General features: G+C 36.7%; 1 long non-coding RNA gene across 2 annotated transcripts; it reads right to left on the minus strand.

Moving 5' to 3' along the window:
• Positions 1-718: 718 nt before the first annotated feature.
• LOC127544222 (uncharacterized) lies at positions 719-26,874 on the minus strand. Of its 2 annotated transcripts, none has more exons than XR_007949407.1 (5): positions 26,783-26,874; positions 18,646-18,696; positions 17,996-18,125; positions 12,418-12,505; positions 719-4,579 (listed from the first exon to the last, which is right to left on the minus strand). It is a non-coding gene; the product is annotated as an uncharacterized LOC127544222 (long non-coding RNA). The 2 variants fall into 2 exon arrangements; XR_007949406.1 differs by lacking the exon at positions 719-4,579 and adding an exon at positions 6,710-7,294.
• Between the last annotated feature and the right edge of the window lie 411 nt (positions 26,875-27,285).

A 27,285-nucleotide genomic window follows, 5' to 3' on the forward strand; every position in this document is an offset into this window, starting at 1 on the left:
TGCATCAATTATTCAATCTGATTGGTTTCTGGTCAGCATAACCTTAATTAAATCTCTAAGCAACAAATAGGGGTGGTCTACTTCCCAACCATGCAAGGCTAGAAACAATGCAATTATATTTTCCCACAATTCCCATAATTAAATAAAGTTTTCTCACCAGAGAGAAATTGCACTAGACTCATAATTGAATAGAAAGGGAACTAGCTCCAGAATTGAGTCACAAGATGGAATAAGTGTGGTTCACTTAGTTCTCATAATTTCCACATTCAGTTCTTTTTATATATACCCTATTCCTTTTCATTATTCCTGAGCTGTCCAGATACATGGGTTTGGAGCCAGGAATGTGCTGGACAAGTCACTTAATCCCAATTTTTCCTAAAGGAAAAAGACAGAGAGAGAGAAAGAGACAGAGAGAGAGAGAGACAGACAGACAGACAGACAAAGAGAGGGAGAGAGAGAGAGAGACAGACAGAGACAAAGAGAGAAACAGAGAGAGACACAGAGAGAGAAATAGACAGAGAGAGACTCCAATTGTCTCAAGAGATCTGATTGTTAAATTTTCAGTGGGAGCTCTTACATTTTGGAAACCAGCAAATGCTTCAATTTAGGAGCAATCTATCATCTTGTTGATTGTCTAGATTTAAAAAAGTGACAGAGAAAAATGTTAATAATGTAGAGTAAATGTAAAAGTGTGTTGTGAATATATCTTCCCCTCCCTAAAAACCAACATTTTCTAGGATACTCCTGGTAGGAGCTTCTACCTATTATGAACATATAGTAATTTTCACATTAGAATAAGACAGAAGGCTAAATTTTTGTCTCTTTTATATTTCCAGTTTGTGTCTTTAGCACTTAACACAGTAGCTGGCAACAGCAATCGCTTACTAAATGTTTGTTGACTGACTGATCCAGAATGGCCACTAATTGAAGGCATGATAAAAATCTGGTATCAGAGTGCACTATGGCCTTGGCATGTGTTCTCAAAGGACTTCCTCATCTTTCCATAGCCTAAAGATCACAGCAGAGTCCTTGGTTCCTGGTTATGTTCCTTTTCTGCCTTTTCTGTCCCATTTTTTGAAAAATCTGCAGGCTGCAGTGATTCGGGGGTGGGATAGGGTGGAGGATTCAAGTCCAGGACCTCTGATTCCATATCCAATTCTCTCCCCATTAAACACAGAGCCCATATTTCATCCGGAACTTACAAATGTTCTTCCATCATGACACTGACCCAAGAACATGAACATCATGATGGCTCTATGATAAAGGGAAAGAGAGAGAGAATGTATGACTGGGATTGGCACCAAGTTATAATTTAATAGATTTAGAGCTGAAAAGGACCTTAGAGACCATGTAGCCTAAGACCTCATTTTTATTTATTTATTTTTATTAAAGCTTTTTATTTTCAAAATATATGCCTAGAAAATTTTCAACATTCACCCTTGCAAAACTTTTTCCAAATTTCCAAATTTTCCCCTTCCCTTCACCCACCTCCTCCCCAAGATGGCAAATAATCCAATATATATTAAACATGTGCTATTCTTCTATACATATTTCCACAAATATCATGTTGCACAAGAAAAAATCAGATCAAAAAGGAAAAAAAATGAGGAAAAAAACAAATAAAAAGCAACAACAAAAAGAGTGAAAATGCTATGTTGTGATTCACCCTCAGCTCCCACAGTCTTCTCTCTGGGTATAGATGTCTCTCTTCCTCACATGACCACTGGAACTAGCTTGAATCATCTTATTGTTGAAGAGAGCCACATTCATCAGAATTGATCATCGTATCATCTTGCTCTTCCTTCTAACACACTTTATAAATGATGATGGGGGTGTTGGGAAAGCTGAGCACCTTTCCAGAGTCATCGGGGTGATAAGTAACAGCACCTGTTCTTTCCAGAAAAATTTTGGAGGTGGAATTGGAGAGTTGGTGTTTGGGTCTCTTCCCCCTACATACCCCTTCAGTATATCAAGTCACACATGCTTTTAAACAGCTGAAATTTTCAACAAATACAGTCAACACTGAAACACATGAAATAAAAACTGGCATTCAAAGAGTGCTTCAAAGTATGTGAAATTCTTTATGTTTGCATATTATCTCATTTAATCCTCAGAATAGCCTGTGAGTGAAGGGCTTTAGCTATTCTTGTGTTCATTTCAAATATGAAGAAACTGAAGTTCATGGAAGTCAGGTGAATTGGGCACACACATTACCTTTGTGTCTTCTCCTGTTCTCTTCACACTTGGAATGTTGTTCATCCTAGCCTCCAGCTCTTAGAACTTCTATTTCTCTTTGTTCCTTTTTTTTTTTTTTTTTTTTTACGGCAACGGGGAGGTCAGATTTGAATTTATATATTGTAATGCCAAGTGTTCTATCCATTGTACCACCTAGCTCCAAGTAATATTTTTAGTGCTATTCCCTCCCCTGGAAATCCCTTTTTTATTTATTTAGTGGATTATAATCTCCTAGTGGATTGCTTTTTATTTATTTTTGTATTATATAAGTGTCCTGGCAGGGGTTGTTTTGCTGTCTCTGGATCTTTGGCACACAAACCCTTGCCCAGTGCATAGCAGGAACTTAAGAAGTAGTCACTGAGTTCAAATAATGAGGCAGAATACGAGCCCCAGATTTTCTGCTTCCAAGAGTAAAACTCTTCATACTATAATAGAGGGAGTTAAACTGTAGCTAATAACCAGACAAATAGAAGGGATGGGGGGGAGGAGAAGTCCTTGATGACGTCCTATAATTATAATAAATGCATATGTTACAAGCAAAACAGAAACCAAGTGAGCCTTTTGCTTAAGCTCCACCACTGGGGTAGACGTTGGTTCACTATGCAATTACACTGTGCAGACACCATGAATGGCTGGGGCTGGTTTTGACATGCAGGGCTCCCAACAGCAAGCATCATAGGGCAGCTAGAATGGAGGCTGTGGGATTAGGTATGACATGAGTCACAGCAATTTGTCAGATGCTGCAATATTGACTTTGGGGCTAATTTTTAAAGGGGAGAGAAAAAGGGCCAAGGGTTAGTTTTTTGTAAACTATAGCTATGGGAATGGGGAAAGGAATACTTGTACAGCTCAGGGGTCATCTCTACAGGCAGCAGAAAGATTCATACCTGGGTTTAGAATCAGTTTTCTCAAATCTGGGTCTGCATCTGTGGATGTCTTTTGTTCTTACAGTGCCCACCTCTGTGGAAGGTCTATATGACCAGAACTCTCAGTCTAATTCACAGGAGGACTTTCTTAGCTACCAGTAGACAAACAAGGAAAAAAAAAAAAAAAGAAAAACTTTGAGAGATCAGGCCAAAAACTCTCCTGATGGACTTTATTAATAAAGGCACATATACCAAGGAAGTTGCTGTCACCATGCATTCAAGAGTGGTTGCAAAGTCTATACAGGAATAAGGGGGCAAGAATGAAAATTACTTGAGTGTATAAAAAGCTGATTGACTGAAATCCATGTAGTTCTTTGGTTTAAATGAGTAAATAAACAAAAAGACCTTGCATGGTTTTTTTTTTAAGTATTCAATATATTTTTATTGACTGATAGATATTGAAAGATTAAAGTATATCACATTGCCCAATTAAAGACAATGAAAAAGAAACATATGTAATAGAATCTGGAAAACAAAAGTGGATCAGAAATTCTAAATTCCCACTAATAATTAAAAGTAAAGGTCAAAAAAGTTAAGACAAAGCAAAGAACAAAAATTTTCAATATCAACCAAAAACTTTACTTTAGGCTCTGTAAAAACACATTAAGCATCTCCTCGTGGAAACTTTCTCCAATGATATTAGAATGTAATTGGGACTCAAAATGTATAATTTTTTAAAAAAATAATAGCTTTTTATTTTCAAAATATGTGCAAAGATAGTTTTCACATGTTTTTGTTCTAAATGTGCTCTCCTAGCTGGGATGTGCTTTGACTTTGGCCAAAGTGTATCTAGCTTTTAGCCATGCGTGTAGCTGCAGATCTCTGCAAATTCTCCTGGCAAGAAAAAGAAGCTGCTGCACGAGATACACTCCAGCAATGGAAAAAACAAAGCACATAGTCAAAAAAAGCTTTCTGACTGGCTTCCCATTGGGGGAAAGCTCTCCTGTGGGAGGCTGAAAACCAGTACTGCCTTCTTTGCTGGCAATAGTCACTTATTGATCTATTTATTTTGAGGAGAAAAGACCCAGAGGAGAAAGATACTGGCTGAATCCCTTTAGCTTCCTCTGGGATACAAGCACCCTCCCAGCAAGAGGCAAAATTCCATTAAGAGAATTCCTCCAGGCCATTCAAGGCCTATTCAGACCGACCACCCTACAGACTCCTGAAAAAAAAATTCCAACTGCCAAGTCCTTTAATCCAGGGCAGCAATTCACCAAAAGGGAAGACCTTGTCATAGGCACAATTCAGCCTGGCCTAAACTCACAGCCCCCCAGCCATCATTTGCATATGTCCCCTAGGGAGCTCACAATGATGGACTGTTCAAGGAAGGCACCCGTCCCACTGCTTGCAGGTGTTCTCAGGAACCCAAGGCTTAGGGTAAAACTCATTATTCTCTCTTTATGGCTTCTTATCTTGTACTAAAAAAAAAAAAAAAAAAAAAAAAAAAAGAGTTTTGCACTCAAATATAGTCCAATGTATGAGGGATAAAGATACTTGATTGCTAAGGAAGGAGGCCATGTAAAATTCTCTGTTCTCTTCCCCCGCCTTTCTCCTCAGTCCCACACTGTTAATGAGCACAACTGGAGAAATCTGGGATTGGCAATTAAGCCTCAAGTGAATGTATTGGCTCTCCCACCCTGTCCTGTCTGAGTCTGTGGCTTCATTAAAAAAAAAAAATCCTTCTTATTAAAATATTATACAGTCTCCTCATTAATATATGTATATGTTAATATATTGATATGTTATATATATGTCACATGTTATACTAAATATAATATTACATGTTATGTAAGCTATACACTATACACAATTATTTATATTTATATGCATTTGTCATATTATGTAAATTATATATTAATGCTGTTGTTATTCAGTCATGTTCAACTCACTGTGATTCCACTTGGGTTGTTGTTGTTGTTTTTAACAAAGATGCTGGAGTGGTTTGCCATATTTTTTTTCCAATTTATTTTGCAGATGAGGAAACTGAGGCAAACAGGATTAAGTTTTTTGCCCAGGATCACATGCTTAAGAAATGTCTGAGGTCACATTTGAATTCTTATCTTCCTGACTCTAGGCCAGGTGCTTTACTTACTATAGTATAAATAATGCATATATAGGTGTTATATTTGTATATGAACATATATTATAATATATAATTAATCGATTGAAATACTTTTATTTATAATATATAATTTAGGGCAGCCAAATAGTATAATGACTTGGAATTAAGAAGACTCATCTTTCTGAGTTCAAATTCTGATCTCATGTACTTACTAGCTGTGTGACCTTGAGCAAATCACTTAACACTGTTTGCCTCAGTTTCCTCATCTGTAAAATGAGCTTGAGAAGGAAAAGGCAAACCAGTGTAGCCTCTTTGGCAAAAAAAAAAAAAAAAAAATCCAAATGAGGTCATGAGGAGTCAGACATGACTGAAAAACACACAAAAAATTATATGTACACATAAATAGAACTATTTTTGTTTTCACAACACCCTCATTTTAAAATCTATTCCTGCCCCAAGGATTGATATGTTTCCAACCCAAGAACTATCTTTTATAGCAAAGAATAAAAAAGAATGAATTACAGATTTTAAAAGTGGGGAGGATTCTGAGAAGATGGAAGAGTAGGTTGGTAAATTTCAAGCTCTCCCAATTTCCCCCACAAATAGAACAAATTTGCACCTCAGGGCAAACATAGACTGAGGTTGGGGGAACAGGGGCCCTCCAGATACGTCTGAGAAGATCTGAAGAAAGGTCTGGGGCTGGGAATTAACTTGTCTGAAGGGCAAACACCTCTGGGCTAGCTCCACAGAAACTCCAAATGAGGAGCCCTACAGTGAACTGATTGTGGCTGGAGCCTCAGCAGGAACCACAGAAACTTTCACCTCCCAGACTATGGAGTCAGGGGTCTGAGTTCGGGAAGATGAAGTGAACCTCACTTGATTGGGAAAGCCAGTCCCAGCTGTGCAGTTGAGACCGGCCCTGGGAGAGAAGGAACCAGTACCCAGTAAGTGCAGGGGCATTGGGACTGGGACGCTGCTGGCTATGGATACTTGTAGGAAGGTGGAGTTCTTGGTTTAGGGTTCCTGATCAAAGTGGAAAATTGAAGGGAAACTTGAGGTAAAATCCCCTATTCCACAAATAGAGGTGCATAAACTAATATCTCTTATTTTTAAAAAAATGAACTGGCAAAGAAGAAAGAACTCCACCATTGAAACATTATGGAAACAGGAAGATGAGGGTTTGTCTTGAGAGAACACTGAAATAAAAAAAGCTTCTACCCCAAAATGTAACATGAAATTTATAGAACTTAAAAATGAATTTAAAAATCAAATGAGAAACATGAGGAAAAACTAAAATAAATAAATGAAAACCAACCAAGAAAAACAAAATTATGAAACAAAAGTTAACCTATTAGAAAAGGAGGTACAGAGTCTCAAAGGTGAAAATAATTCTTTGAAAATTAGAATTGGGCAAGGGGAAGCCAGTGAAGATATGAGAGACCAAGAAATAACAAATAGATTGTAAAGAATGAGAAAAAGAAAAACAACAGATCTGGAGAACAGATCATGAAGAGAAAATATAAGAATAATTGGACTAGCAGAAAGTTGTGAGCAAAAAAAGAACTTTAACACAATAATGCAGGAAATAATCCTAGAAAAGTGTCTGGGATGAAAGAAGTTGAGGGGAAAGTAGAAATAGAAAAAAATCCACTGGTTACCACCTCAAAGAGATCTTATTTATTTATTTATTTAAAATAACTTTTTATTGACAGAATCCATGCCAGGGTAATTTTTTACAATATTATCCCTTGCATTCACTTCTGTTCCAATTTTTCCTCTCCCTCTCTCCACCCCCTCCCCCAGATGGCAAGCAGTCTATACATGTTAAATAGGTTATAGTATATCCTAGATACAATATATGTGTGCAGAACCGAACAGTTTTCTTGTTGCACAGGGAGAATTGAATTCAGAAGGTAGAAATAACCCGGGAAGAAAAACAAAAATGCAATCAGTTTATATTCATTTCCCAGTGTTCTTTCTTTGGGTGTAGTTGCTTCTGTCCATCCTTGATCAATTTAAACTGAGTTAGTCAAAGAGATCTTCTGTAGAAAACACATAGGAATAGTATTGCCTAAATTTGAAATTCCCAGATAAAAGAGAAAATTTTGTAAGAAACAGGAAAAAAATTCAAATATGCTGGAGCTACAATTAGAATTGTGCAAGACTTATCAGCATCTACAATAAAAGACCACAGATCCTGAAATCATATCAACTGACAATCAAAAAAATAAGGTCTCTGGCCAAAAGTATCATATCCAGTAAAATTACCTATAATTTTGAATGAGAAAAAATGGACCTTTAACTAACTTGCAGATTTTCAGGATTTTCTATCAACTAAACCCAAACTTAACAGAAAAATTTAACATATAAGAGGCAATATCAAAGATCAATTTTGAGGAATTCAACAAGAACAAACTGCTTAAACATGGACAAATTGTTTATGCTGTTATTATATGGGTAATGTGTACTATACGTTTAAGATTCACATCAACATTAGGATAGCTCAAAAGAAAAATTGTCAGAGTTAAGGTAAAAACAGTAATCATTTTGTACAAATCAGATGCAGAGGAAGAATCGGTACAGAAGCTTTAGAGGGGGGAAGAGGACTTGTAGCTAAAAACCTACTCACACAAGGAATGGGTTCAATAGGAAGCATTACATATATACCATGAAGAGTACAGCATCCTCCAAAACCTATAAAGAAAGAAGGGGGAGAGGGATGTGTAGATGGGGATGCAGAGGATGAGGGAAGAGGACAAGGGAGGGATCCTTGGGTGGGGGGAGATTAAGTAATAGTTAGGCAAATTAGGGAGCAGAATTTAATTAAAGAGTCCCCAGAGTGGGGCAGCTAGTGGGGCAGTGGATAGAGCACCAGCCCTGAAGTCAGGAAGACCTGAGTTCAAATTTGACCTCAGACATTTCACACGTCCTGACTGTGTGACCCTGGACAAGTCACTTAATCCCAATTGCCTCAGCAAAAAAAAAAAAAAAAAAAAAAAAAAAAAGAGTTGGCAGGGATAGGAAAGACATGTGTCTATATATACCTATCTATATATGAATACATAAATATATCTTTTCTTAATTAACTTGTTTGGGGGTGGTAGGAGGAATGAAAGGGAAAAAAGAATAAAGTAAATAAGGTACCCAACAGAGAAACAAAGAACAATTTACAAGGAAGTAAAGAAAAAAAATGGATATTCATGAATATAATTTCTTCTACTAATTTATATATACTCTTCTGATCTGGTAATTTATTGTTATATATTATCCTCCCTGATGTCCTGCTGGGCATATAACAATATTCTCTTTTGTTTTGCTTTATTTTGTTTTGTATTCCTTTTCTGTTTTTCTTTTCTTTCTTGCTGTTTTTTCAAATTAAAAATAAAAGTTTTAAAAGCAGTTCTACAAAATCAACCAATAAATCAATTATGATGATACAAACTATACATATCTCCATGATACCCCCCACCTCTGCAAAGAAAGGAGATAAAAGTAAAAAACATTTCTTGTTTGGAGTGAAGCTTTGGTCCCTACATTTTAAAGATAAAGAATCTGAGCACTTAGAGAAATAAATCTCGTTGCCTGGGTTACAGAAGGAGTCAATGTTTTAAGGAAAGGAAGTGGAGGGCTGAGGTGATGGAGTAGGGTGAGGAAATGAGTGGAATGGATGATTTCTGAAATGGTCTTTCTTTAGGGATTGTATGAAGCCATGTCAATGGGAAGGATCCATCATAAAGAACAAAGATTCCCAACATTTTTTTCCATGTGAAGGGGAATTTCATTTTTCTTTAAAACTTTGAGATTATGGAATAACAGGCTAAGAGAGTCAGAACCTTGCAAATAGAAGAAATTTTAAAGATGATGGAGTCGAATCTTTACCTGGACAGGGATCTTATCAACATCCCTAGAAAATGATGATTCTGCCTTTTTATAGAGATAGTGAATACAAGTTGAGGGTGAATAGGTGGGTAGGAAGTTCACTATAACCAGAGATAGGCTATTTCCTTCTGGGGCAGATCTAATTATTAAGAAATTTATGCTTATGTTTGAGCTAAAATATCTGCTTCTCTGTATCTTCCACCCATTATTTCTACTTCCTTCTTCATGGATCAAGCAGACTCAATCTAATCCTTTTTCTTTATAATATGCTATTCAAGTTTTTGAAGATAGCCTGTCCTAAAAAGAGAGCTGAGAAAAGGCACCTCCCTCCATTCACTGCAGAAGTGGAGAACTGGGTGCGGTTGCCTATGCTGTCAGATTCTGGTAATGTTGGTTAATTTTGCTGAATTGCTTTTTTTTCTCTTAAAAATATAAAAGATAGGCAGAGGAGAGAGTTATAAATTCAATAATAATAATATGAAAACAAAATAAACTATAAAAAATTTTAAAAATATTTAATGTAAAAAGATCCAAAGTAGCCATCATGATCATTAATATTACCTCATTAATTAATTAATATTATCTCTCATTAATATTACCTATTTTTTCTAAGTTAAACATCCTTCATTCCTTCAGCAAATACATATATAACATGGTGTCTACTTCCCTCACCATTGAGATTGTGCTTATCTGGACTTATCTAAGGACTTCAGAAAATGAAGTGCCCAGAACTGCAATACCTTAGGGATGGTATGATCAATATGAAATACAACAGGACTATGACCTTCGCTGATCTGTCCAGCATTTAGGTTTGTGATTAAATAGCTTCAAGGAATGGTGAGCCTTATTGACAATCTTTCTGGCTTCAAGTCCAAATGTTAAAACACTTCACCATGTGAAAGGGGAATTAAATCATAGCTGATGAGCAGACAGGGGAAGGGGAATCATGATGAATCCCTATAATTATGATAAATATATATTTTCCTTCCCTCCATTTTTCCTTCCAGCCTTCTTCTCCCTCCCACCTTCCTTTTTTTCTCCCTTCTTCCTCTCTCCCTCCATTATTTCCTTCCTTTCCCCCTCCTTGCTACCTTCTCTCCTTCCTTCCCTCTTTCCCTCCCTTCTTCCCTTCCTCCTTTCTCCCTCCCTTCTCTCCCTCCCTCCCTCCTTCCTTTCCTTCCTTCCTTCTTTCCTTCCTTCCTTCCTTTTTTCCTTCCTTCCTTCCTTCCTTTCTTCCTCCTTTCCTCCCTTCCTTCCTTTCTTCCTTCCTTCCTTCCTTCCTTCCTTCCTTTCTTCCTTTCTTCCTCCTTTCCTCCCTTCCTTCCTTCCTTCCTTCCTTTCTTCCTCCTTTCCTTCCTTCCTTCCTTCCTTCCTTCCTTCCTTCCTTCCTTCCTTCCTTCCTTCCTTTCTTCCCTTCTTCCTTCCTTCCTTCCTTCTTTCCTTTCTTCCTTCTTCTGTCCAATATGGTACACTCCATGAAGTAATATGGTCCTCACATTGACATTTTCTTCCAATTTTTAACCCTTCTCAAGGAGACAGTTTCAGGTGTCAGATAGAGCACTGAAAATGGAGTGTAGAGACTTGAGTTCAACATTTAGTTCTGAAATTCATTAATTTGTTTTATTGTAGGCAAGTTACTTTCCCTCTCTGAATTAGGGTTTCTTGCTTCTTTTGGAGTTTGACACCACTAACTTAGAGGTTATCTAACTCGTTGTTTTGCCCTCCATTCTCAAAGAGGACCAATGACAACACAAAAGTGGATTTAAGTGAGCTAGGGCTATGCAGAATCACCAATCTCACCTCTCCTCCAGAGTCATCAGAGTCTAGTATTAAGACATAGATCATGATAACTGACAATGGCCCTTACATAGTGGGGGGAACCTTCATTTTATAGATGAAGACACTGGAGTCTCAAAAGGTATATGATAAGCTGAACTTCCCAGAGTTAAAAAATAGAAGAGAAAGGATTTGAATCCAGGTCCTTTTATTCCAAATGCAGTTATCTTTTTACTATACCATGTCATCTTAATAGTGAGAATTACACTTCATCTTGTCTTGCCTTTTCATCTTCTCTATGTCCACCCATCATTCTTCCACAAAGGATACACTCAGTGTTCCAGTGGATGGAGGGGGTGAGGAGGAGACAGGGGAGGCTTATCTATACCTACAATATCTATATAATGTCTGGATTCAAATAGAGAACCCAGCTGTTCACTATTGTTCACTTTCATTCCAGAACTGATTCACCTCCTTTCCCAGTCACACCTCTCTCTCATGAGGCCTTTTCCATCACTTCTCTGTCTTGATATATGTTGTTTCACCATTTCCCCATTTTTCAATGTAATCAAGTTTTAAAAATGAGTCATGTTTAAAATTGTCAAAGGTGAATCTTCTCATTTTTATTGTTCCTTCTAATTTGGTATTGGCTTAAATCATACCTGATTTGGAAATAGAAAATATATCAGTCACCAGTTGTTTTGTGTCTTATAATCATTTCCCTTTTTGTGTGTACAATAAGGTGAGAAAGCTAGGCTGGGGCAAAATGCCTTCCATGTGTTTTTATGTATTTGTGAGTTGTCTTCCTCATTAAATTGTAAGCTACTTGAGGACAAAGATTTGTCTGTCTTTTGCCTCTTTTTGTATCCCTAGCACTTAGCACAGTCATGGGCTTTTAATAAAAATTTATTGAATTGAATTGAAATTGGTGTTTGCCACATCTAATATTTATCAATTCTCTTCTACAAAACAATATTCTTGATATATAGATATGAAACTTCTGCCTAATTCCATACACCTTATGTCTCTCTAGTTTTTTTAAATTCTTAAACGATATTTTCCAGAATCTTTTGCCATTTTTCTCAATGTATTAAATATATGTTGGTTTAATTTAGAGAGTCTTTTTAAATTTTCCATCAAATTTCTCTACCTTCTCTTTTTTTTTTTTTTTTTGCAACAGATGTTGATACATAAGCCGCAGTTAACTTTTTTTTTTTGGTCTTTTTGCATATATTTATTAGAGTTGTTATGTGGATCAAATTAGACAGCATTTGTAAAGTGCTATATAAGTACTAGCTATTTTTATCTAAACAAACAAAATTGCAAGTGATAATAATTAATATATATACATAGTATACATACACATATAGCTTTGTATATATAAAACTCTTTATATTAAATTAAATTATTAATTATTATTAAACTAAATGCTTATTATCTCATTTGATTCATGACAACCTTGGAAGTTATGGGATATTATCATTCCCATTTTAAAGATGGGAAACTGAGACAAACAAAGATCAAAGTTCAGTAACTTACCCAGAGTCATACAGATAGAAAGTATCTGAACCCAAATTTGAAGTCAACTCTTCCTGCCTCCAGACCCAGAGCTGTATCCACTTTGCCACTAAGGGATCAAAAGGATAGTTAAAAGATTTATGGTAAGTGTAAATAGGCTTGTCTTGCTCATAAAAATAGAATAAGTGACATCATCAAAGACATGTATGAATGGCAAAGTAAATGGTCTTATCATGTAGTAAGACTGAAGAATGATCAATGAATAGCTCTAAATGTTGCACAGATATCCATGGAATATTAGAGAATGCAGAGGAAGCAGTGGGTTCTCTATGAAAGATTTATTAAAGACATGGACAGGAACCAAACAACACATTATAACCTGTGTCATGGGCAGGACATGTTCATCCCAGAGAGATCATGGATTCATGGAAACATTAAATTGTAACATGATCAGGTTTTAAGATTCTTGGTAAATTGTGTTTCATTATGAGTAGGTTAAGTCTTATGAAGGGAGATGAGCATTATTCAGAAAGGAGGTCTTTATATTTTTTTAATTGTGAGGGAGGGATATATACAACCTTTGTAACAGATCCTGACACAAAGAAATGACTTCAGGCTCGGGAACTCAAGATAATATCTGACTTGTTCCTCCACTGGGAACATCAGCATTTAGCTCAAAGGTCCCTCAACTTCTACACAAGCTCTAGAGCTAGGATCTGAACCAAGCTAATGAAGGCATCAAATACAGAGCAAGTGTATTAAGACAGAGGAGAAAGAGAGAGTGTAAAGGGCAGGAGAGCCACCATGAAGGTCTCTATCTTGAAGTCTGTCTGAGTCTGAGAGCTTGAGCTCCAGCCTCCAATTCTTTGTCTTCTCTCTCCCTGGCTGAGTTTGTCCCATTTTATATGCTCTATTACAATTACATCATTACAGTATACTGAGTATACTGTACTCAGTGTACTGAGTGATACAATGATTGGTATCACTAGGGAACCATTATTTGTTGTAAGATTAAATCAATCATACTGAATAAAAGAACTATTAATCACCACACTAAACTAGATAATCATGTTTTATCAATTCCACCTTGTAGGATTAAATCAATCATACTGAGCTTTAAGTATATTTCTCCAAAGTTCCTGCCCTTTACAAGAGGGACAAAAACAGAGACAGAGAGAGACAGAAAGGGGGGGAGAGAGAGAAAGGGAAAGAGGGAGGGAGAGAAGGAAAGAAGAAGGGGAGGGAGAAAGGGAGAGAGAGAGGGAAGGAGAGAGAGTGAGAGAGACAGAGAGAAAAGAGACAAAAGCAGAGAGACAGAGAGACCTATGTATCAGACCTTTAGCAAAGCACTTGGGAAAGTCCCTACTGGTGAGCTACATTTTCTCCCCAGACATTAAGCTCACTATTGCTTGCAAACTCACAGCCCCAAATATTCCCTGCCTTGAAAGTAGAATTCACACTTTTGACATGGCCAAAACCAGGATTTATTTTGTTTAACCATACATAATTGTTACAAGAGTTCTTTTCCTTTTTTCAATTTGGGGAGAGAGTCTACTAGAAAGAGGTGCGAAGGAGTGAAAATAATGCTTTTTATTTGAAAAAAAAAAAAAACACCAAACTTTTTTTTTAAAGAAGAAAATCCATTTGTGGCCTTGTACACATTCAGCTCCTCTCCTTCACCTCTGCTGGGGGAGCCCCCCTTTCTGGGGGTCACAGTCTTACAGAATGACACTGACATGCAGAAACTCTCTCGCTCTCTGCACACCTGGCCTCCCTCCTGGGCTCTTTCTCAGCTCAGCTTTCCATCTGCTTTGCAGGTGCCCCACCTCTCTGTGTGGCCTCTCCAGCTGCTTGCCTCCTGCATGGTCACTGACCCAGAGGCTCCTACTGAAGGCTTTCTATGCACGTACCCATTCATCCCTGGCAAGGAGGGGAAAGGACTGGTACAATGCCTATCGATGTGAGCCCACTGTATGTGCATTTAGATTTTTATTTAATTCTTGTGGCAAAATAATGAAGATAGAATTATTAGCCTGCTTCCATATTGGAGACCCAAATATGAAGACCATGGAATGAATCAATGAAAGGAGATAGTGAAGCTGATAATTATAGCTAACATTTGTATAGCACCTATTATGTGCCATATGCTAAGCGTTTTGTAATTATTGTCTCATTTGATCTCAAAACAATCCTGTGAAGTAGGTGCTATTATTATCTCCATTTTATAGATGAAGTAACTCTCTGAGGTCAGATTTGAATTCAGTTCTTCCTGACTCAAAGCCCAGAGCTCTAATTACTAAACTTTTCCCATATTAAGGAATATGGAATGTGGATGACAAGATTTGAAGTTTTCAGACTTTACACAGAATAAAATACATATTCAAATGTTACTTTTACTTAACTACAGAACTGGATTGGGGAATAAATTTATTTTTCCATTTTCAAAAGAGAAATATCTTACCAACTTTCTTTTCTGTAAATATATTTTATACATTTCTTCAGGAAAGAAGTGAAAATGGAAAGGTATTTAATATAGCCCTCTCCTTTCTTTAAGGAAAACGGAATTAAAGGTTCTGGATTGCTACTCAAGAAGACAACTTCTTTCTAAATCTCTGGCTAAGTTTTTAATATAAATTGTTGTCTCAAGAAGCCAAGAAAATGCAACCAATTCTTTTCCCATCATCTCTACTTAACAGAAAAATGCGAATACAATTGTAACAACAGGGGAAAGTGAGGGAGAAAAGATGAAATTATTATTTTCATCTGTATTCCTTATGGTTAGACATGATTGCTTAAAGTCCATTACTGGAATTGATTGTGCTGTCAAAAATCTTTTTCAGACACAACATTCTTTTGTGAGAGCAATTTGATTGTTTTTGTTTTGGTTGTTTTGTTTTGTTTTGCTAAACATATTTTAGTAGAAATGTCTAAGTTGGAAACTTGACATATCATTATTTCTTTTTCAGACAGGAATAAGATTTAAAGTTTGTATAGTTGAAGAAACTGAGGCAAACAGATTAAATGGTTTGCCTAAGAGGACATAGCAACTAAACAATTGAAGTCATATTTGAAATGAAGTTTTCCTGACTTGTCCCAGAAGTCTCTTTATCTCATCACCAATTTCCTCTAATGACACATTCCTAAGTTTCATCATATTTTGAAAACATTGCACTGTTTAAAATTATCTCATGGATTTGTCTTAGCAGGTAGCTTGTGATCACTTGAGTATATAGCACTATGTTAGTAATCTTCCTGATTCCTGGAAAAACTCAGCAAATAGGGTAAATTGTAGAAATAGAGATATATATTTCAAAGGCCATTATATATTTCTTACTAAATTTCTCTTCTATTTAAAAATACAGGCAGAATTCAAAATTAATATATAGACAACAAAAATAATATACTTCCAGAGTTTTACATTTCTTTCTATAGAATACCACTTCAGGGACAGCATTCATTCCCATTAAGCAATTAATCTAAATTGAAAAACATAAATGTACACAAGTAAGGACTTATTCATTCTTAAATTTCAAAGTCTTGATAAAGACAAAGGCATATAAGAATCTTTAGCCCATAAGTGGTCTAGTTTTCACTTATTCTGTCTTCTTTGGGAAGATAGAAAAAGCTTTTGCATGGATGAAGATAAAAATTGGATGGATAAGCATTACCAAATGGGTTTGCACACACACAAAAAAACTGAAGGAATAAAAGTGTTTAGTTAAAGGAAAAAATAAAGGTTCAGGCACCTGGATTTATAAGTTTCAAATTTTAAAAAAATTAAAGTATGCCAACTCCCTAAAAATAACATGAAACTAACAGTGGCATTCAGAGACTTCATTTCCTTGGGATGGATGTTGTCATAGAAACTGGCATAAAAAAAGCATCCTAGTCATCTTCTTAGGGTTTTGTTGTCACATTGGAGAAACTGGGAGACCACCATGTACTGGAACTACAAAAGCTTTGCCCTCCCCCCTTCTTTTTTTCTAAGAACAAAAAGAACTCTGTTAAGTTCTTCCTTTGATACAAAGGTTCTTGTCAATCTCTTTTTCTTGAAAACACACTGAATATTCCCTCACAGCTAATAACCAACATAGAGGAAAACTCTAACTGGACAAGTATATGATAAATCTTATATAGTAAAGATGGAAAGGATGAGGAAGGAAGGCACATGCTTCTTGAATTGTAGTGTACACATTTTGAATATGCTATGTCATTTTGTCGTTTCTTCCATTTTTCTTTCATTGATATGTCAGATCATGAATAATTTGGAGAGCACTGAGCCTAAGCCACATGCTCAAGGCTGTTTTCCTGTATATTCTGCTATGGTTCAGATAAAGATATTTCCAGGGAGATGGAAATCCCTCTTGCATCATTACTGTTTGCCATTTCAACTAATTTTACTTTACAGTAAGTCAAACACTGATAGAGAAACCAAGTCATTTAAAAAAAATGTACCGTGAAAAGTCATACTCTCTAGAGGAAAACACTTTAAATTGTGAGAAAGACTATTTTAGATTTCAAACAATTTTTTGGGAAAACACTTATAAAAATCACATTTAAAGAAAGCAAAAGGCAAAAATTGTTCTAAAGATAAGATGCTGTTTGTATTTTATCCATAACGCTTTCCAAGGGCCTCTGAGGTCTAGAAAACATTTCATTGTCATCCGGAGTTTAACTACATGGCACGTAGCTTCCAGCATAAAATATATGTATGTCATGGAAGTCTGTGTTGTCCAAAGCATACCCATAATCTCTCTTGGCAGACCTTCCATTTCACAGGGTAATAGTAAAAAGAAGAATCTTAAGATGTGGTTTTAAATGGAGCCTAAATGAACTAAACTATCCTCCGAGCCTGTGCTGTCCTTGGAAGGGCGTTGAACAAAGAGAACGTTTTAAACTCACCATCTGGCAGGGCTTTTGCTGAGTGACTGTCCCAAACTCCTTAACCAAATACCATATCATATACAAGAGCTATCTCAGGCCACTGAAATTTAAAACAAGTTATTAACAAAAGTAAAAACAAAAAACCAACCAAACAAAAAAAACTTGTCCGAGTAGCCTGCTTACTTAGTTTCTGAGCCAGATTTCTAACCTAACCCAGCTACTGTTGACTGGACTCAAGAGAGTGGAGAACTCTGAATGGAAAACAGAAAGATGCAATCTTTCCCTAAAACATACACAAGCATAAATAAAGTATGTCCAATCTCTTTCTTCTGTTTCACTGTCAAGGCCCAATATGGCTGGCAATTTTCCGTTACTTGAAAAAAAATTGAATTTACCCTCTTTACAACCCTTCAATTTCTCTTCAAGTCGTAGCCCAAATTGGAGGTTGTTTGAAATCCATACTGTCTCTCTGAGCTTTTCAGGATTCTAAATGAGATACTCTTCCTGCCAAGCTCTGGTATACTAGTCTTTTTGAGGCTCAGGCAGAAACCAATTTTTTTTTTTTTTAGATTTTGTTTGTTTGTGTGAGACCTCCATGAAGAAAAGTCCAATTTCTTCCCTCCTTCAAGATAGCTGTCAAAATAATTCATCTTGATACTGGAGGCAAAGTGTTAACAGTGTTACAAAAGCCAACTCTGTAGATGCTGACACTTACCTGGTGCTTTGCCCTGGGCTTTTTTCTTTTAGATGAACAAACACATGATATTTGGATGAATTGAGCCCCACAGGTTAGGCCCTCACAACCAACGACATGTACCTCTGTCTTCACATCCCACAAATTGTGCCTAATTGGAACCAAATGGAATAATTCTAGTTTCTGCTCAGCAGAAAAGCATTTTCAGACTAGAATGAAAGAAATGGGGAAAAAGCAAGAGAAGTTTTTATTCATTTATGGGATCCTAGATTCCTAACTGAACAAGACCTGAAAGGTGACTTTGCAGAAGAGGAAGCTGAGGTTGTAAGAGGTTAGGTGATTTGCCCATAGTCCTTCATATATCAAGTATTATAGATAAGACTCCTTCTGACTCCTGAGTTAAGTTGTATGATGCTTACATGTGTTTTCAGCAAATTTGCTAAAGGAAAATTTAGGTTCAAAAGTAGATATATTAGAAAAAGAATGATTATTTGTTCTGTAAAGGAAATTACCAATTTAATTCCTTTAAAATTGTTAGTCAAATTGTCATAATTTTTTTCCATAAAGATAACAAAGACTCAAACTCCATTTATGTCCACCATCTTGTTTACTTAATACAAAACTTTCTATTATCAGATCATTTATATAAGATGAAAAGATAAGAGAATTACCTGCAAACACTTGAAAACATAAGAAATTGTTCAAGTCTTCCAACTTGCCACCTATTGGAAGATAAACAACAGAATCAAATATCCCATGAATTTCTTTATTTATCTATTCATGTAATTGATTTATCAAATATCAACTGAGGCTTACTGTGTATGATGCACTACACTAGATAATAGCAGGAAAATATAATATTTAAGATATTATCCTTGTCCTTAGGGACATATAGTAATCAGTCAACAGGCATTTACTCAGCACTTACTAGGTGCTAAGCAATAATGATAAACACAATATAAATGCTAGCAATAAGAAAAAAGTCTCTGCCCTCAAGTTTACATTCTAGGGGGAAGATAATGAATTAAAAAGATGCTGAAAGGGAAGTTTGGAGGAAGGGGATCCAGTAGAGAAGTGATGGAGAAGAATAGGGAAATATAGCTTGGTGGAAAATGAAAAGATATACATCCTGGGCACTTTCTTTAAAAGAGTTTCTATGAGGAACTCTCCACTCTCCAAGTGAAGACTCTTTCAAGAGAAAGGACTCCAGAGATTATTTCCCATGTGTGAGTAGAAGCATACACAATTATTTCATTACTTTAAGCACTCTTCATTTCATCCACATGGGTACTCCTACCAACTAAGAGATGACAATCTCTTCATGTTTGAGCTGTGGTTCTATTCTAGGTAAACTAAGAAATGCTATAGATTCTTGAGGCTTTTTTTCCCTTGTATGCTACTTTATACAAGGTAAAATTAGTGATATGGTAGCATAAAAAGAAAATTCAAATGGTCATTCTGTGTATAATGAAAGAAGCGCATTTAGGGAAAGACCTGCTCTCCTTCTTACTACACATATGGCCACTGTCCAAGTGACCATGAATAAGGCATTCGACTTTTCTGATGCTCAGTTACCCAACTGTAAAATGAATATAACAGATTTTGTACCAGCTATCCCACAGAGTTGTTCTGAGAATGGCACTTTACAAAGTGTAAAGAATTAGACCAAAAAGAGAATGATGATTATTTTATTAATAGGTTATCAAGAAAGGCAATATGACATAGGAGATGGAGAGTTGGTGTTGGAGTGAAGATTTAAGCCCCATCTTTGATTCACAGTGCTTGTGTGACCCTGGGCAGATCATTTGTCTTCTTAGAGTACCCAGTAAACTCTCTAGCACTATAAATTATAGAAAAGTTGGTGGTTTACATTGGTAATGGGACTTTTCTCACATGGCTCTTCCTATACTGATGAAATCTTATTCAATTCTGCAAGCAATTAAGAGAAAGACCATTACTTACAAAGGAAAGGATATCCAAATAATACCATTCTATTCCTTAGGAGGAATACATGAAATACTATGGTAATGTAAGAAACAAGTATCAATAAAAACTTATTTTAAAAAACAAATTATAACTTGTGATCCTGAACCCAAAGCCACCCTACAAATCAAATTTCTTGGGTTCATCTCCCATTCAGAGTTTACTTCAGAATTTACTTTAGCTTGTATTCCTCCACAGCTGGAAGGAAAAGTTCCCTAGCTCCCAATATTGGCTCTGGGACTAACTGTCCCATAGTTACATTTAGTCACATAGAAAATACAAAAATACAAAGGAAACACTGCAGCCCATAAACAGTTAATAAAATTTCCAGTCTAACCTTGATGTTCTGATGAGTTTCCCACTTTACTCCAGGGATTAGTTAGGCAGACCTATCATCATACACTATTGCCCTTGGTACTTCCCCTTGGAAAGGAAACAAACTTGGGTGTTGTTAGAGTGTCAGTCTCACTTCAGGTAGACCATCACTAGCTAAAGGATTCCAGGCAATGTCAGAGCATTAAAGTCAAGGTTTTTATTCCCTTCTATTCTGGTTCTCTCCTTTATTGCTGCTCTAGCTCCAGAGTCCCATGCTAATTCCTGTCTAGGATCTCTTGGAACACTAAAACACAATGTGGGAATTTGTTTAGATTAGCTATACATATTTGCTACAAAGTCTTCTCTCTCCTTTTCCCTCTTTTTCTTAGATGGAATAAGATAAGGAAAGAAAGGAAAGAAGGAAGGAAGGAAGGAAAGGAAGAAGGAAGAAAAAAGAAAGAAGAAAATAGGAAAGAGAGAGAAAAAAGGAGCAGGGAAGAAGAGAGAGGAAGGAAGGAAGGAGAGAAGAAAGGAAAGAAAAAAGGCAAAAAAGAAAAAAGGAAGAAAAATGGGTATTGGGACATTTTTAATGTGGAAAAAAGAACAATAGATTAGAAAGAATAGTATGTATAGAAAGCTACAGGTTGAATTTATTAAATTTGTAATAAATATTAAGTTTATAATAAACAATTTACTAATCTAATCCTCGTCAAATATTTTACTATATTTATAGAAACCTCAGTTTTACTCGGTATTTGTTAAGTTCAGTATTTGGGTGTTGCTGGTTTTGAATCAGGAATTCAACTCTCTATCCCTAGGCCAGTAGTATCAAACTCAAATAAAAACAGAGGCCATTAATCCAGACATATGGAGCCCTAAGAGCTGCATATTGACTTAGTTTTAAAATGTAATATTATCTGTGATTTGTTGAATTTTTATACATTTTGCTGAATATTTTCAAATTACATTTTATTCTGGTTGGGGAGACACTTGGGAATGTTGTAGGCAGCACAAGAGTAGTGAATTTGATTTTTAATCCATGATCCACGAATCTCTAAAAGTTCCTCAAACTTTTTAAATAGGGGGCCAGTTCATTGTCCCTCAGACTGTTGGAGGGCCGGACTATAGTAAAAACAAAAACTTTGTTTTGTGGGCCTTTAAATAAAGAAACTTCATAGCCCTGGGTGAGGGGGATAAATGTGGTCAGCTGCCTCATCTGGCCCGCGGGCTGTAGTTTGAGAACCCAAGGGTAAATCTAAATGGGAAAAAAAAAAAATCACAATTAAAATTAATTTTTATTTTCCTTTGTATATATTTATGCAAATCCTAGGGACAGCTAGTTGGTAAAGTGGATTGAGTGCCAGGCCTGAAGCCAAGAAGAATCATCTTTCCTGAGTCCAAATCTGATCTCAGACACTAGCTATATATACGATCCTGGGCAAGTCAATTATCCTGATTACCTCAGTTTCCTCATTTGTAAAATAAGCTAGAGAAAGAAATGGCTAATCACTTCCAGATCTTTGGGATCCAAACCCAGGGAGGTCACAAATAATGGGACATGATTGAAACAACAAAAATTGTCCTTATAAGTTGAACCCATAAAGTACTTACTATTGAGAAATATGATCAAAAGAGAGCTAATTCAGTTTCAGTTGATCAAGGATGGACAGAAGCAGTTACACCCAAAGAAAGAACACTGGGAAATGAATATAAACTGCTTGCATTTTTGTTTTTCTTCCCGGGTTATTTTTACCTTCTGAATCCAATTCTCCCTGTGCAACAAGAAAACTGTTTGGTTCTGCACACATATATTGTATCTGGGATATACTGTAACCTATTTAACATGTAAAGGACTGCTTGCCATCTGGGGGAGGGGGTGGAGGGAGGGAGGGGAAAAATCGGAACAGAAGTGAGTGCAAGGGATAATGCTATAAAAAATTACCCTGGCATGGGTTCTGTCAATAAAAAGTTTAAATAAATAAAGATTAAAAAGAGAGAGAGAGAAATATGATCAATATAAGAAAAAACTTCTCCCCTTGGTGAAGAATTAAAGTCTAGAATGATACCCACCCTCCACCTCCCCCCCTCCCCGCAATCCTAATCCACTTTTGTGAAATCATATATGGGAAACTATGATCAAGAGGAAAAGTAGCTCTGAGGTGAGTGACTACTAATAATTCTCTTTTCCTTTATCCTCTGCTGGTGTGGGGATTGGGTAGGTGGGAAAGAAATTATTTATATTGGATCTTTCCTCTAAACAAAAAACGAAACCATATAGAGGCCCTGGATTTCTAGGCTCTTTACTGGTTCATTTACTGGATGGGTTAGGTTTCAAAAGCTATTACCTCCAAGGAAGAAGCCTTCTTAGGTACACCTTTGAAATTCTAAACCAGGGTTTGAATGATAAACATGAGAGCTCGCTTTGTTCTCAGTTTTCACTTTCTATTGTGCAGCCTTGGGCATTTGACTAATAAAACTAATTAAGTACATGAATATTCCAGTCCACATATCCCTATCCCAAATCCATATTGTTTAGGGTGATAATCATTTATATAGCATACTTCTCTTCTTAGTGGTTTACTATGCCATCTCTAAAATACGTACCATGATTTGTCCTAACAATAATGTTTGGTCTTTTTAACCCTATTGTATAGAAAGAAAAACTGAGGAACCAAGAGAATAGAAATTTTGTCTGAGAGAAAGCAGCTAGTGAATTGGGAGCCTTGAATGACATCCAGGCTTCCTAATTTCAAATTCAGAGTTTCTTATATATTTCAGTCTTGTGGCTAATTTGAAAATGCTAAACTTCTTATGCTTGAGCTTCATTCTCTCTCACAGAAGAAAAAGCCTTGCTATAGAAAAAAATGTCACAGAGGTACTTAGAAAAGAATAGGGTAACGAATGACCTAGTTACTCTCAAGATTACAAAGAAAGGGAATCTTAAAGTCATCTCCCTAGAAAACTGGATCAATAAAATTGGATGATTTTAGCAGAAATGTTCTTAGTTGGGCAGTGTCAGAAGGGAGCTGTGAGGTGGGGGAAGAATGGAATGTGATTGATATCAATTCTGTCCACTAGAAAGATAAAATTGATACTGTCTTTGCCTCAAAATAGCTTACTTTTCTTTTCACGGGGATATTCCAACTCTGAAAAGGGTACAGATAAGCAAATAAAGGGTTCTGAGAGCACCAAGAGATCAAATGAGATAATTGCTTCAAGCACATTGTTATTGTTTGGTTGTTCTAGTCAAGTCCAACTCTTCAAGGCCCCATTTAGGGTTTTCTTGGCAAAGATACTGGAGTGGTTGGTCTTTTCCTTCTCCAGATCATTTTATTGATAAGGTAAGGGAGTGAAGTGACACAGCTAGTAAGTGTCTGAGGATGAATTTAAACTCAAAAAGATGAGTTTTCCTGACTTTGAGCCGGTGCTCTGTATCTATTAGGTTACCTAGCTGTCCTACCAAGCTATAGTAGATACTTAAATCCTAGTTTTCTCTCTTCTCCCTGATCCTCTCTCCCAACTTCTAAGTGAATTAAGGAAGTACTTGAGCTTTGAAAAGATAAGGTTACTGAAGGGCTGAAGTAAGAAATGTTTCAAGCTTGGAAGTAGGATGGAGTGTTCAGTTTGTTGCATAGGTAGTCCAAGTTGTAATAGGGAATGCATCAGTGAGACATGAAATAAGGCTGGAGCCAGATTGTGCATGGTCTTAAATGCTAAGTGGTAGAGTTTGTGAAAATCCTGAAAAGGAACGGGAATTACCGATCATGAATAAGACAAACCTATCATCTTTCCCCAAAAAATCCACTCTCTTTTTTTCCTAATTTTCTCTGGTTTGCTGAGGCCACCTGGTCACCCAGTTTTGCAAACTAAGAGCCGTTTTCAGTGACTTAACTTTTTGAAATAACATTTAAAATCACTTCATGTCACATTTCCAGGATTAAGGTGTTAGAAGTTTATGACCTCATTTGAAGTTTTCTTGACAAAGATACTGAAATGGTTTGCCATATCCTTCTCCAGTTCATTTTCAAAATAAGCTAAGTGGGTTTTGTGAGCTCTTTTGAGCCTTCTTACTGTGGTGACTATTTTCTGTAGGTGAAATTTGTGTGGAAAATTATGTTAATCAAGTCTACTAGCACAGTTCCTAGAACATAATAAATGCTGATTAAATGGTTTTTCATTTATTTAATATCTTTAGCGTTTTTTATTTGTGACTTTGTGATGTCAACATTATGCTTGGATAGAGCAGATTAAAGTTACACTAGATTGTAAACTCTTTGGGGACAGGAATTATCTTTTGCTCCTTTCTGTATCCCCAGCATTTATTACAGAGCTGACACATAATGACTAATTGAAAAAAAGTTAGGTTATATATTTAATTATATGGGGTCAAAGCTCAGAACTCCCTCATGACCCCTATATTTCAGTACTTTTGTGATATCCATTAAACATTTTTGTTACTATAAATGATTAATAGCTGTCATCTCTTCTTCCTTCTGCCCACAATTCCCTAAAGCACCAAGCTATAAAGTGTGTTAAGTGGGTACCATGATGTTTCTGGGACCAACTCCCAAATTATGAAGTAATCACTTGGAATTATCTTCCAATTACTTTCACCATGGAGCTTTGGAGGGAGGGGTAAAGTAGGAAAGGAGGAACAAAATACACGTTATTGTGACCCAGAGCTGTGTAAGTTTTCAGTTTGGACAATTTTCTTCATTTTTACTTGTCTCCTGATTCTCTTCCTACCAGATGATTTCACTTTTTCAGTCTTTGTTGCACAATCATCATTCATGTCACCTAGGAGAGTGACAGAGGATTAGAGTGATGGATCTGATGGGATAAAAACCAGAATTCAAATCCTCTTACTAGTTATTTGAGCTTGGACAAATCATTCAATCTTTTGTTTCTTCAACTCTAAAATGGGATGTTAATAGCATCTATCTCCTAGAGTTGTTATGGAGGAAATAATATTTGTAATCTTTGCAAAAAGAGCTATATTTTTATAAATAAAATAGTCAATAGTGTTTACTTAAATTTTTAAAAAATTTACAGCGTATTCATTATATTAGAGGGCAGTTAGGTTTGAAGTAGATATAGCATCAGACCTGGAATCAGGAAGATTTAAGTTCAAATCCAGGCTTCTATTACCTACTAGCTGTGTGACTGGACAAATCACTTAACCCTGTTTGCCTAAATTTCCTCATCTGTAAAATAAGCTGGAGCAGGAAGTGACAAATAACCTCAGTATCTTTGCCAAGGAAACCCCAAATGGAATCACAAAAAGTATGAAATGACTGAACAATGAACAATATCTGCTAAGTACTTTGTGATGAGCAAACTAAGGCAAATGACATTCAAGTGATTTGCCCAAGTTTGCACAGCTAATAAGTATGTAAAGCCACTTTTGAACTCCAGGCCCAAGGATCTATCCATTGGGTCAAGTAGCTATTATTGTTGTTATAACTCATAAGCTCAGTAAACCTCAATGCTCTTTAATGTGTGCAGATTGTTTTCTCAGGCAGGACTTCCTTTTTATTCTTGTCTCTCTTAAGTCTAACTCAGTCTTTGACATGTATTAGGCCCTTAATAATTGCTTATTTAATTGAATCCTACAATTCCTTGCCAGCTCACTTGGAGAATGTGTGTGTTGTGTTGTGTTATGGTGTGTGTGTGTGTATGTACTTAAAGACAAAAAAAATTTAAATTTCAAATCAAACTTTTTATTAAGTGTCTGAGAACACAAGGACAAAAACATAGTCCTTGATTCCAAGGTACTTTTGGCTACTAGGGAATCCATGCACAAAGACAGACAGATAGAAGGAAGATAGAGGGAGTGAGGAAAGAAGGAAGGAAAGGAGGGAGAAAGGAAGGAAGAAAAGGAGAGAAGAAGGAACGAAGAGACTAAGGAAGAGACGGAAAGAAGGAAGGGAAAATGAAAAAAGGAAGAAAAGGAGAGAGGAAAGAAGGAAGGAAGAAAAGAAGGAAGGGAGGGAGGGAAGAATGGAGGTCACTTGAGGAAGAGTCATTAGGCCCCTGCCAGACTCAGGTTTAGTTTTGAGAAGTGGCACTTGAGCTGAACCTTGAAGGATTAAGAAAAGTGAAGAGAGGAGAAGAGAGCAAATTCACGTCTCTGGGAAGATTAGTGCTAGTTAAGAAGTAGTTGCACTGCAGGTCATCTTTTCAGCCAATTACAATTAATGAAGGTAGGAAAATAATTTGGAGCCATATTGTAGAATTTTTTAAAAACTAGGCTTAGAAATTTATTGTTTCTCTCTCCCCCAATTTGTCTTTATGTAATAGTTCTTAATTTGCCAAGAAAATTGTTTGTTTGGACATTACTGAATCCTAAATTCTGTTCGGCTGGGAAGCTTGTTCCTGATGCAAAAACTACTTCGGCCACACCCACAAGCCCCAGTCATTGTTATTATTTGGGTTATTCCTGGTGGCTTCGTCCAAGGAAGTAAAGCATGATCGGAATGCGCCATAACAGAAGCCACGAGGCATCCTTACCAAGTACCGGGGCAGGGACACACGCAGGCTGTTCATCTCCGCAGGTCAGGAGGGGTGACAAGTTGCTGCTGCTCGCTTTCTTGGCTCTTCTCACCTTCTCTGTCTCGGGCGCTGGATCCACGTGACCCTACCTGGCATTATTTTCCCTCCGGGTCTTATTTCTTGCTGAAGTACCTTATCAGTAGAAGGCTCGGGTTTAGTGCTTTTGGTGTTTTAACAGTAGACTAGAGGAAAAGAAGCAAAGGAGTAAAAAAACAAACCCTGCAGGCGTTTGCAATATGTTCCAAACTCCTCCTCTCCCGGAGGATCGGGAGGAATTCCTGGCACTCTAGGCAGCAGTTTTTTTTTTTTTTTTTCCCAAAGGGGGGAAAAATAAAACTATATTTTCCCTCCCTACCGAGACTCCCGCCCACCCTTACTTCAGCCCCATACGACGCACAGTCTGTCCCAGCGGGAGCCGAGGGTATGGGCAGAGCCTGGAGCCCCCTCCTAAGGGGCGGAGG

Source organism: Antechinus flavipes, chromosome 1 (assembly GCF_016432865.1).
Source record: "Antechinus flavipes isolate AdamAnt ecotype Samford, QLD, Australia chromosome 1, AdamAnt_v2, whole genome shotgun sequence".
NCBI lineage: Eukaryota > Metazoa > Chordata > Mammalia > Dasyuromorphia > Dasyuridae > Antechinus > Antechinus flavipes.